The following is an 8,724-nucleotide window of genomic DNA, read 5'->3' as shown; positions in this document are numbered from 1 at the left end:
CTTTAAATTCATAGTATTTCTTTCATTGTGTTAACCACCAAGTTCCATAAAATTTTTGAGATTATAAAAATGAATACAGTCAAGAGACTGAGGTGAACAAATAAGATAGCTGAAAGGAAGGGCAGAGATGAAGAGGACAATAGTAAAACTAAGGCTTAAACTGGAACACAGTTGAGCCCACCATAAGATCCTGAGCTATATCCACACTTGTTTATTTTTTTTTAACTTTTGTGAAACAATTTCTGCATTTCAATTTTACTTTTACAAAAAAGCAAAGAGAACAGGGAGTTGGGAGGCAGGGATAAGGCTTGGTCACCTCTGGGGATAGAGCGGATAGGCAAGAAGAATGGGCCAGGATGCTCTTCCTGGCCTTTATTGGTAACAGTAATGAGCAAGAAGTCCATGCATGAGCTCTACGGGCTTAAGTTGGTGGGGTCAGTGTGTGCAGGCCGTGCCAAGGGAAACAGCCAGACAGACCTCAGTGGTGTTCATGAGGAAAAAGGCCGAGGTCAGTCTACTGTGGCCTTGACTCGGGCCCATCTGTTTGATTCTCTGTATCGCCCTCTCCGAGGCATATAGGGGCGCTGTGCTCTCCAGGGCATATAGGGGCCTTGAACTAGACACCTGGGGAAACCTTTGTATACCACAGGGTCCCTCTGCTGGTAACAGGGTGAGGGGAAGCCGGACATAAGGGGCTCAAAAAAGTCCATTTCGAAGGCAAATCCTGGCTGGGTAGATGAGGGGGTGTCTGAATGGAAATAGAATTGATCTGATTGGAAAATATGGTCTGAGGAAAAATAGGGATCTTGGGGATGGAGTGGGAACTCGGGTGTCCCCTGATAAGGGAGAGTGAGAGGAGGTGGTCTGGGCATGAGTGGAGGCGGCTGGGGCCTGAGTGGGGACAAGGCAAAGGGTGGGAACCATAGCAGGGGCCTGGCCAAGGTGGGGACGGAGGTGAGGCCCTTGGATCTTGGTAGGGAGGGGGCCGCCTCTTGATGCCTCGGCCAGGCTGTTCCCTGGCAGGGTCACCTTGGCTCAGCAATTCTAGTGGGGCTTTGAGGGGCAGCTCCACACCCCAGGCATTGGCCACATGGGCCAGGAGTAGGCAGGAGGTCTGGCGGTGGGTGTGCTCATTCCAGTGCACCCCATCTATCTGCAGGCCCCCCATGGCACGACGGAAGTGGAAATGCAAATCTAGCACATCGAAGCCATGGTTGGCAGCTTTGGTAGAGCTGTAAAAGTTGGCTTCAATGACGAAGTATTTCAGGGGGACTGGCCAGGGCCAGCACTTGTGAGGCAGGAAGCTTGCAGTGATTTTGTTGCCCATAGGCCTGGCTGTGTTCCACACCATAAGGCAAGATTCTGGCAGCACCTGGCCCAGACGCTCAAACAGGGTCTCCAGGTTTTGCAAGTACCTCTTTCAGGAGACTTGGCCATACCTGGAGATGTCCCAGAGGCAGGAGTTCATGATGACTACATCGGGGGTGTGCTCACCAGCCTGCAGCTCCTTCAGGATGGCTTCCAGGTACTTGGAGTAGACGCGGGTGAGGAAGTAGAATCGCACCAGGTGGTGGTCTGAGCAGAACTGGCGCACCTCAAGTTAGTGGGTGCCGTTGTGCATGGTGCCCTTCTGGCCTCTGTTCATCAGTGTGTCCTGCTCGAAGCTCATCTCCCCTTGGCCTTGAGCTGCCTGCTTTCTGCAGTAAAAGCACCAGGTCCTTCTACACGGCCCTCTGCACGGAGTCTCCCAGGACGATCACAAACTTGTTGTGGAGTAGCTGCTGGACTTTGGAGGCCAGCAGGTAGGTCATGGTGGCCCAGCCTGGATAGCTTCTTCTAGTGTACCAGGTGGGTCTTCAGATCACTCAGAAGGTGGGAAGTGAATTCCCCCAGCAGGTCTTGGGCTCTCACATCTTCAGGCACCAGGCTCCAGGATAAAAGCCCAGGGAGGGAATAATAACCCATTCTGCATTTTCTCTCCCCTCCTTAGGTGGGCTCCTTTCTTTCAGTATTAAAGACATTCTAATGTCCTGCTTTAAAAAAGAAAGGAAAGGAAATTTCTTTGACTCCACCTCCAGGACAGTCCTATCTTTTGCCTCCATTTCAAGGACACAGGTTTAAAGCGGTTTCCCCAGGCTGTGTCCTGGTCCTCACCTCCCACTCACTTCTTCTTTAACTTGGCTTGAGGCGCAACACGAGCGAGGCTGTTGGTGTGTAAGTCACCACTGATTTCCTTCTTGCTCCTTTCCACCACTTTTTGGTCCTTCCCAGCTCCTGGGCCCGTGTTCACAGCTACCTCTGAAAAACTTCCCCGAAGCCTGTCTCGGACACTGTGTCCTTTCCTTCCCCAGGATCCTTGGTGGATTTATCTGTCTCTGGAAACTCCCCAACCTTTCTTCTCTTCGTCAGACCCTTTCTTCTCTTCCTCAGATTCTTAGCCTGTGTGTTCTTCCACTCACAGGACTTCAGGCAGGAAGAGGATCATATCTCTGTCCCTATTTGTCCCAAACTATATCCACACTTTTGACATAAAACATTTTTTAAAGGCCAAAGAAGGGAGCAAATACCATTACGAACAGGTTTTGTAGCCCCTAAGAGAAGGAAAAATAGTACGTAATATTCAGAAAGATCACAGTGTTTCCAGATTCTGAAACAAGAATGAAATTTCTCTTTCAGACTATAACAGTAAGGACACTTTTCTTGGCTTTGGACACTAAATTAAAGAAAAAGCTTCTTTTTAAGTTATTCCATAAATGTTATTTCTTCTGCCCTGGCTTGTGATAAAGTTTGGATTGCAAAGTTGAAGGTTGTATCTTCTGCTAAGTATCCACAATGATGATATTCCACTCAGTGATCAAGAGCAATTTTATTTGCTTTGATATAGATTTAAAGTTTTTTTTAGTGAAAAAGCCATGATGTTGACCAGGAAGTTTGTCTAAATGAATGGTCACCCCACCTTTTGGTGAAACTAAGTCAAGAGAAGTAAAGGGTAAGAAAAGAGTATAGAAACATGTTGGGAAATCAGGGGTTGACCACCCAGTTGAACATTGGTACGGTGGGACTTTGGGCAAATTAATACACTTCTGTGTCAGTTTCCTTTCTGAAAATAGGAGATAATAAGAATTATTTCATATGGTTTTCATTAAAAATAAGGAGATTTGGGAAAGATGGACATGCAGGTCCTATATTGCAGGAGATTGTCATATTGATTATGCCCAAAGCAGGCTGTAGTAGAGAGTTAACCCCACAAGTGACTTGCTTTGAGAAGTGAGTCCAGGCAAAGCCTACAATGTCAAGGTCAGGCTAACTCACACCCAAATTCTGTTCCCACAACTAAAACCTTCTTAACGAGAAGGACAATGTTCTAATGACAACCATGTATTTTGTCTACTCTGCTCCTAATTGGAGAATGCTTTGTCTTGTCCTTTATGAGTCTTGTTTACATTAGTTTTCATAGAAACTGCACAATTCTACTTCTTTTCATGTATTCCGGCCCTTGCACATAGCTTACCTTTACCTCATTTGGTTACTAATAAAAATCAGTGGCTAGGATTGGCCAGTGCCTTTGTTGGTTGCACTGGCATTGATTATCCTGGCACCCCACTTTCTCTCTCTTAGTTCTGTCTTTTAGTTTTTTTTCTCAGGCCCATATCACATACTGGGCAGGATACTGGAACCTAACTGCAGCGGTGTCCAGTACTAGATCACTATTCTTTTACAGAGAATATTTTTAAAGTTATAATTCTTCCTAAAGCGCTGGAAGCAAATGTGCTAACGTGTGTGTGTGTGTGTGTGTGTGTGTGTGTGTGTGTGTGTGTGTGTTTAAAGGAAAAGCAAATGAAAAGGGAAGAAACTCAAGTAAGTGATACGAGTATCCTAATACTCTTATGTTGAAAGCTAGGGGCAGAGGAAACACCATATCCATTCAGGTGATCTCAGGGCCTAGCTGCTGGAGGGCCACTCCTTGGTGGAAGGTCTTTGTACTATTTGCCTCTCAGAGAGTCCCTGCAATCGGCTTGCTTACACAACAGTGTGGTGTTGAGACACTAGAGTAGAAGTGACCTGGGGAGATACTTGGGTGATTGTCCTGTCCCAGTTATCTATTGCTATGTTGCAGACCAGGACAGTTCAGGGTTAAGATGGAAAATGGCCCAGCATAGAATCTGCAACATTCTATTTATCAAAGGTGTCATCAGAAAGAATTTAGAGGAGAGGTACCATAGATATTAAGGAGAAACTCAAAATGAGATAGTTTAAAATAAAGACTAGTTTTAGTATTAAAAGTAAAGGTTAAAATGAGGTGATGATTTTGAAATCAGAAATTTGCTACTTTGGGCAGTAAATCACTGTTGGTGATCTGTACTCTGAGGAATGAGGTGAGTGATTAGAAAGAACTAAGTGGATGCACATTGAGGCGATACTCTTAAGTGAAATAAATAGGACCCACATGTATAAATACCGAGTAGTTTCTCTGGTGTGAGAAACTGAAAGTGTAAATAAGGACTAAAATGTATAATAGGTAATGTGAAATAGGAAGAAAAGGGGCAAAGGGGAAGGAAGTGGGAGTGCTAGGGGAAAGGATAGAAGGGAATGGGATTAATATGAGAAAATGGAAAAATAGGTACAAAATCTTTGTAAATAGGGAGGAATGGAGGGGTTGAAGGGAGGGCAGAAAAAAAAGAAAGAACTCTCACATGTTGGCTGGTGGCCACCTCTGTTTCAGCATCCTGGAAAGTGCAGAAATGGCTGCCCCCTGCCCATGCCTTGTCTTAGTGGGCTGAGCCCTACTTGTGATAGTGACAGAAGAAATGGGCCAAATTACTGAACTGGGCTAGGCTTGGATTACTTTGCAATTGCTATATAACAAGTTTTCAAAAAGTTAAAGGCTTAAAACCATATGAATTTATTATAATACATTTCTGTTGGTAAAATTTCAAGCACAAGTCTCTTGGGCTAAAAGCAAGACGTCAGTAGGGCTGCATACTCTTCTGGATGCTCTCAGGAAGTCACTTCCGGAGTATAATCTGTGTCCTTGCCTTGTCTAGTTTCTGCATATTTGGTTTATGGCCTCCTCCCTCTATCTTCAAAGACAGCCTTCCATTGTCTCCAATTCTTCCTTTATCATGTTGCCCTTTGACTATGACCTCAGCTGCAAAAGTTTCTCCACTTTAAAAGTTTTCTGTGATTGGGTTGATACAGGATAATCTTCCATCTCAAGGTCCTTAACCTTACGCATTTGAAAAGCCTTGTTTCCTTGTGGATTAACATTTGTGGGATCCATGGACTAGGATTATGACATTGTTGGGAGACCAGTTTTTCTGCCTACCACAGATCCTCTAGAGGTTAAGGACAGTTATACCCTTTCTCTTTGCACTTCACTCCTGTCTTTGCCTATTTATGAGTTTCTGGTGCACTAAATCCCATCCTCACGAGTGGCCACAGATTTTCTTTATCCATAACGTGTTGCCCTGCTGCTAACATTGGCGTTAGGAAACATGGAAGGGGTAGTTTATATATATACAGCTCATATGCCCCTAGTGGGCAGAAAGAATGAACGAAACAGATTCTTAGGCATTTGTGAGCCCTCTAGAGAACTAGGAAATATTTTTTTAAAAATAAAGAATCTGGGGGAAAACTGGGTTTTCTCATTTAATCACTTGGAAAGTCAGAAACAAGAAAATTTGGGAGAATAATTTAAATATGAACTTATTTTATCTCAAAAGTTGGTGAAATTTGTGTCATATCTGTTAAGAGTTGAATAAATATAAAACTCGACCTGCTATTTATAAGAATAAACAACAGAGACACACAAATCAGCATGTCTGTGTATACACACATACACACACATACACACAGAGGTAGAGAAATCTTTCTTTTTAAAATTCTTTTATTGGTACATTTTAGGTATACAATACATTTACATTTATCATTGGGTGCTTGTACCTGTACGTGATGTATCTTGGTTCTTATTTTTTTCCCCATTACCTGTGTGCCCTTCACCCCCTCCACCCTTCCCTATTTACATAGATTTTATTTCCATTTTTTTCTTTTCTCATAATTTTTCCTTTCCCTTCTTTCCCTTCCCCTTCCCCTTCCGAGAAATCATTTTAAAAATGAAACTCCAAGAGAGATGCTGTATAAGATTTAACTTTCTTTTTTCAACCCCCAGGAGAAAATCTGCAATGGTCTATTATTAGCATCCTCTAGCATCTGTCTGCAGATGTGCCCTTAGGGCTGAATTCCCCCCCCCCTTCACCTGTTATCAATTATCTGTATTTTCACTTTGGGAGACTAGGTCCAGAAAGAATATTAACAGTGGTGCTATACTAGTATTTCTTCCCAGTATCAGCAAGGTTGTAGTAATTGTTGCATAAAGTATTTTGAAAAATTGAATGAAATCATTTTCCTTGCTGAATTTATTAAAACTCAGTATTGATCATGAACCAAGACATTCCCAGAATGGCACAGACATGCATATTGCACGTGTAAAATCCCTAAAATCAGGTTAAAGGAAATAATAACAATAGGTTCAATCAAAATGAAAGAATGGGGAAGTCAAAGGATAGGAAAGAGAAGAGAAAGATGCACATGTTTTCCACATTCAGGGAGAAAACGCTGATTGATTAACAGCAGATTGTCAATTCCTTAAGAAAATTCATTTTCTAAAGTATATTGGGGAGCTTATTTTGGACACCAAGTGAGAAATATCATTTGAAAAAAGATTTTCATTTACTGATCTGCAAAGAAATGAAGCACTTGGTAAATTTGGGATAATCTTACTTTTTGTTTTTATTTTGGCAGAATTATTGCACGTACTAATTTGATGTATCCTCATTGGACATATGTTAGAGAGAAAAGGAGAAGACTATTTTATACTTTATCTATTTGATGAACTTGTTCTAAATGTGCATTTACTCAAATTTTTAGAGAAATTAATTCGATACATGTTTTGAATTTCAAATGTCTTTTTTGTATTCTCCTTTCCGGGGAGCTTGAGTGTGACTCATGCCTACTCAGCCTGTACCCATTTGCATCTAATAGTGTAATATTAATTTTAGTCATCTTTATGACAGAATTCTTGGCAATAAGGGAGAAGGATACTGGGTGAGGGTTGATCACTGAACTATTTCAACATTTTGCTTCTTAGCATAAAAATAAGTAGGATACATTGAAAAGTGTATGCTTACTTTATGGTAGGAAGACACCTAGATAAAAGGAAACTTCATCCTTCCTTTTGAAAGTGGCTTGGAACAAGACTTTAGAAGGAGATTAGAGAGTCTGTAATTTTGACTGAGCTCCTATTTATAGTGATGGATCTCTGGACATGAGGAGTCTACACATTACATTTTGCAAAACATTAAGTATTATTCATTTGCTTCTGATCCGGCTGTGGATTTTCATTTTATGTTTCATTTCTTCCCTCTTCCAAGATGGAACTCTCTGCTTCAGAAGACAATATACTCAGCCATTTGATGTCTTTCCAGAAGGAAGGAGAAAGCTTAAGTCCTTTTTTTTTGGTACCGGGAATTGAACTTGGGTCCTTGCGCTTGAGAGGCAGGAAGCAGAACCACTGAGCTAAATCCCTGGCCCTTAAGTCCTTATTAATAAAAATGAGGTTGTATTAATTCTTAGGAGTTGATTATTTGACAAAAAATAGACTAAATATGTACACAGCCTTGAGGTTTTCTCTAATAGTTAAGGCTTAGAGTCAATGGATCCAAGCTATTTTTTTTTAACTCAACTGCTTACTAAACATGACCTTGAGTAATAAAACTAATTTCTATGTATTGCATGGCTGCCCCATGATAGTTCCTGTGACTTCTCATATGGTATCTCTCAATCCTTGTGATTATTCTTTGAGGGATATTTTATCATCACTTCTACTTTGTAGATGAAAGAAATGAAGTCCAAAGTCACACCACGACTGAATGATAGGGGCAGATCTCAGTCTGAGAGCCCATGCTCATTCTGTCTCACCCACTGTTTTCTTGAATCATTGTTTCTATAATTCTACAAGTGAGGTTAAAAATGCCTGACTTGCACAAGTGCTGAGAATGTTAAAAATAATATATGTGTAATAGCTGGCATCTAGTGCTGAAAAATTAAATCATTCACTGAAAAAATGCTATTAGCTCCCTATAGGTACCATGTGTAGTTTTTGGAGCTAAAGGACATAGTGATGAGAAATCATATCATGGTTTTGGAGCCTGAAGTTTTCTGGTTTGGTATTATCCCATTTTGTTGCTAGTGATTTCAATGTTGGGGTGGGGATGGATGGGGATGGAAAGTGTATTATCTTGCTAGGGCTGCTGTAACAAAAGTACTACAAACAGATGTTTAAATGACAGAAATTTATTGTCTCATATTTCTGGAGGTTGGAAATCTGAGATCATGATGTTGGCAGGATTGGTTTATTCTGAAGACCTTGAGGAAGAATCTGTTCCATGCTCTCTCCTAGCTTCTGGTAATTTTTTGGGAAGTCTTTGGTATTCTTTGGCATGTAGAAGTATTAGGTTACTCTCTGCCTTCCTGTTTACCTGGTGTTCTGCTTGTGAATGTGCACTTGTGTCCAAACTTCTTCTTTTTATAAATATGCCAGTTGTAATGGATTTGGGTCCCATCCTATACTATTATGAACTCATCTTAGTAATTACTCTAAAACAACTCTGTTTTGTAAAAATTAAGTTTACTGGTACATTTTAGGTATACAATACAGTTACATTC

At 41.4% G+C, this 8,724-nt stretch overlaps 1 pseudogene; it reads right to left on the bottom strand.

The window, feature by feature from the left end:
* Positions 1-509: 509 nt before the first annotated feature.
* Positions 510-1,811, bottom strand: LOC101718181 (PC-esterase domain-containing protein 1B-like; annotated as a pseudogene).
* Between the last annotated feature and the right edge of the window lie 6,913 nt (positions 1,812-8,724).

Source organism: Heterocephalus glaber, unplaced genomic scaffold (assembly GCF_053883595.1).
Source record: "Heterocephalus glaber isolate CG9 unplaced genomic scaffold, H.glaber_assembly_v1.0 deba00001553, whole genome shotgun sequence".
Classification (NCBI taxonomy): domain Eukaryota; kingdom Metazoa; phylum Chordata; class Mammalia; order Rodentia; family Bathyergidae; genus Heterocephalus; species Heterocephalus glaber.
Note: the sequence above shows the minus strand (reverse complement) of the source record. Positions and strands in the feature narration are given on the sequence as shown.